Source organism: Symphalangus syndactylus, chromosome 18 (assembly GCF_028878055.3).
Source record: "Symphalangus syndactylus isolate Jambi chromosome 18, NHGRI_mSymSyn1-v2.1_pri, whole genome shotgun sequence".
Taxonomy (NCBI): domain Eukaryota; kingdom Metazoa; phylum Chordata; class Mammalia; order Primates; family Hylobatidae; genus Symphalangus; species Symphalangus syndactylus.
Window position 1 is genome coordinate 37,913,818 of NC_072440.2, and position 4,575 is coordinate 37,918,392.

The following is a 4,575-nucleotide window of genomic DNA, read 5'->3' on the forward strand; positions in this document are numbered from 1 at the left end:
ATTTAGTAAATTTTAGGGAGCCTTTGACTAATTTTTGATCTGATTTACAAATTAATGAATAAATCTTCTAAGCCTTTTAAACTGAGCATATAAATTTAATATATTCATTTTCTTTTAAAATATATCCTTTGACTAGTATACACATTTTTCTGAAAAGGTTTCAGCTTAAATTCATGAGTCTACTCATTTTAAATTGGATTTGTAATGCTGACTTATCATTCTAATAAGCTAAATTCTGTTCATAATTACAAGTTCCAAAAATACTAAATATGCATATATTTCTCCTAATTACCCAAATATTAATATTAGAAAACTTATTTTCTTAATATCTATACATATGTACTTACTTCTAAATCTTCCTGGGGTTTAAAGATGCATATTCACTAAGAAAAAAATTATGTTATTCCAAAATTTTTTCAGTAACCTTCATGAGCCATTTTTTGGGCTGCATTTTTAGCTAAATTGGGATTTTTAGTGATTAAAGAGGCCATAGGCGAGAATGCCAGCTGGATTTGTGTCTATGACTGATGGGGACAAGTAAAATCCATCCCAAGTTTATAGTTGCTATGTCAATACTTTTGAAATGTTTGAATTATATCATTACCTAATATTTGAGTCTGATTTAAAATTTCTGATTCCTGCATATTGCTTGACTACCTGCTTGGATTCAACTTTTCTCTTTATTATTTCATTCTATAGTTTTTTTTTTCTATATCTTTATGCTAGAGCCACAAGTCAAAGAGATATTTAAACAACTTGTAATTAAACCTCTTATTGTTTTGTCTAATTCTATGGTTACCATCTTATAAGGTCACGCCAATGACAAAAATCATTCACAATATTTTGTTGTTATACCTCATCGATACAGATGAATGTTGTCCTTCAAAGCATCACCCTGGGAAACCCTGTATAAGTTAGTGAGCTGTCTCCACTCCAAATACCTCCGCCACCCCCCAAAACTCACTTGACTCGCATGTGGGACTATTGCTTTCTTACACCATTGCTGAAAAGGCTAAGACTGTATTCGGATATTCCCAGATGAAGACCAGAAAATACCTCCTGTGAGAATGTTGCTAGGCAGGTTGCTTAGTTCCTATGAGAGTGGTGCTCCGTGCCCCACGAAGCTGGACACACAGTTATGCCATGGTCATGGAGGGCAATTGGGCTCTTCACACAGCCTGCATCTGTGTGCTGTTAGAGCAGACAGGACAGATCTAAGTAAAAAGGAGGAAAGTGAAATGTTCTGTGAATTTCCCCAGTTGGATATTCTAGAATCCTCTCCTTTTTTCCTGGGTTCTCCTATCTTCCAGAGAAAGCCTCTGTCTGTGGTTCTTTCCAATCTTCTGGGAAAGAAGAACAATCTGGCCACTTGCACTGACCTTCTGGTGGATGGCCATTGATTGGTGGCGGGGGTAAGTAGGGGACAAGAGCAACTCTGAAAGTGTGATGGGGTTAGACAGTGTGCCCCCTTGGAGCAGGAAGAAGCTGCTCAGTAGATAGGGCTGAAGTGCTGGTGGTGGTGAATTATAGGAAACTGGCAAGGAAGACTCAGTTTTGTTCTGGAATAATCCATTAAAAAAGAAAGTCAGCCTGAGCAATGCACAGTAAGAGATTCACAATCACTCCCTCCTTTTCCCCATGATTTAGTCTTTTGATCCATCTGGAGTCCTTGACTTTCTCTTCCTTAAAATGGTTTCCTTTCAGAAAGTTCTGCTGCCCTTCATGTCAATAGTCCTCAACAGGCCCTAGCCCATGGAGTCACCAAATCTGCACAAACAGGGGCAGGTGTGCAGCTTGTAATATACCTCTCACTGTACATCCCCTACTGCTCCATCTTGCTCCATACCAAATACAAGATGAAGTGGGCTGTCTGGAGAGCTGTTGATTCCCCAAGATCATTCCTGGAAGTATAAAAACAATGACCTCATGATATTTAGTGGGGACCAAACACAGATAATTCAATTACAGAAACAAGATTTATTACTTTGATAAGCCCTTCTTATTCTTAAAGGCCCATCCCATATCATATCAAGCGTATTAAAATATGCCCACATTGCAAACTAAAAATATCATTTTTGCTGTAAAAAAAGTAGAAGAAACTTGTATATTTTTGTGTTTTGAAATTATTTTATTTACATCAAATATTTATAAATATTTACAATCCATAATCTTTTTTTTCCACATCCAATTGTCCCAACACCCAGTTAGCCCCTGCCTTCACTGATTCATAATGCCACTCTTGTCAAATACCAGGTTCACATGTATACAAGGGCCTATTTCTCTTTTGTAATATTTATCTGCATATCTCTGCCTGTGAGAATACAACCACACTGCCAGCCACCCACAGCCTTTCTTTCCCTTCTGTAAAATTGTCTTATTTAGTATTCCATATAAATTTTTAGTATCAGCTTACAAACCACCATTAAAAATCCTATTTGTGTTTCAATCAAAATTGCCACTTAATCTACAAATTGATTTGGAGGGGACTGACATCTTTTCCATCTTTCAATGAAGTTTTATGATAATGTCTACAAAAATCTGGCATATCTTTTGTCAGATTTGTTCCTAAGTGCCTAATGGCATTTGTTGCATTTTAAATTGGTATTTACTTAAATTTACATGTTCTAATTGTTTGTTACAGGTATACAGAAATGCTTTTGGTTTGGGTATATTGATCTTACTGAGCTCTAATCAATTTTAATAGCATGCATGGTAGACATCAACAGGTCTCCCCGGACGTAGAAAATACTATACCTCCCAGGTACCCTGCAGCCAGGGAACATGTGACCAGTTACAGCCAATGAAATGAGAGTGAAAGTGATGCTGTTACTTCCAGGCTAAGGCAATGAAAAGCTCCTGCATTATTTTTTGGTCTCTTTCGTCTGCTTATATAGACATAAACGCCTAGTGTTTAGGTGGCAGAGTTTGAATTGATGAATCACCACACGGCTCAGAACCTCAACAAACTGCATGAGAAGGAAATAAACTACTATTGTGTTAAGTCACTGACATTTCAGGGTTTGTTACCTCAGTATAATCCAGGCTCTATTGACCAATACAGTTTGTGTATAGATTCCCTTGGATTTTTTATGTGGACCATTATAGCAGCTATGAAGAGTGACAGTTTTGTTTCTTCCTTTCAAAGTCTTGGGTAATCAAAATTTTATGAATAACAAACTTAACAATTAATGAAGTTGACACAGTGTTACATTTTGTAGATCTTTAATCAAACATTTATTGATTTTGATTTGCAGTTTTTCTTTGTGTTCTTTCAGGTCTCAGACAGTTGCATGGGCCCTTAAAAAGCTGACGGGCCCCAGGCCCTGTGATAAGAGTACTGAAGGGTTAACAAGGCCCTGGTGAGGCTGGTTGTCATTTTCATAACTTTAGCAGTCTAGAAGGCTGTAATTCCAAAATGGAATAATGTAACACAGGCACAGAGAGCCATGGCTGAGGTGAGTCAGCTGGGTTCAAAACAGAAATAAGAATAGCACTATGGGCGTTCCAGCCAACTGATGCTGGAACATCTCCTCCTTTTTCCAGTTCATTCCTTTCTTTAAATGGAAATTCGGTTTGTTTTCATTTCTCCTTCTCTTACTTCTAGAATTTGCTGAAGGCCCTGAATATCTTATTATTACCATTTTAACACTGTAGGTATGCTCTAGTTCAAAAAAATCCCAAATAATAAAACCTGACCTTATCAAATAATATATGAATTGGAGGATGGTAATTTGCTTTACAAAGGGTTGCCTGCTCCACAAAATGAATTCAACTTTGGTGTCCCTAAAATAGCCAGTTCCCTTGGTGCGTGTTAAATATAATTCAATTTACAAAAATTTGATTTGCATATAACCTTTTCAGTAGCACATCCATTGTGCAAAGCAATGTACACTTGTAATTGGCTGCAAATTGCCAGGAGACCACCCTTGCACATATTGTTTCTAGATCTGCAATTTTTTCTTAATCTCCATGGAATACAGGCACAGAATGGCTAACATTCCAGTTGTTCGTCTGATCCCGTTGGCTATGCTGAGAAAGGACATTTGTCGATTATTTGGAGGCAACATGTCCTATGTACAAATTCATATTGTGTATTTAGAAACAGGAAATCCAGAGCAGTTAGGTGAACTGAACATGGATTGCCTTTCTGGGTTCGTGATAACAGGCTGTGTTGAAGAAGCTCTCTTTACCTTGGTGGCCTGGCAGGTGCCAGGAGAAAGTGAAATGAAGCAAGGAACACTTTATGAGCATAGTTTGGATATCATTTTATCCCTGTGAGGCAGTGAACCCTCAGAAGCATCTTCCAAGAAAAACAATAGAATGAAGTATAGTGACCAGAGCCTCGTGGATTAGGAGAGAGCCACAGCTGACACAGCTACCATGGCCAGACCCAGGGGGCCTTCCCTGTGGAGTGTGTTCTGGCCACAGGAGTGTAGTCAAGGCACTCAGCAAGGCAAGCATAGCATTTTCTCATGTGTCTATGTAGAAAGCAAAAGTGGCATATTTTTATGGCAAATTGAATTAAAGTGGATTATCGTCGATGATGCCAAGTCGTATCTAAAACCCTTTTCAACC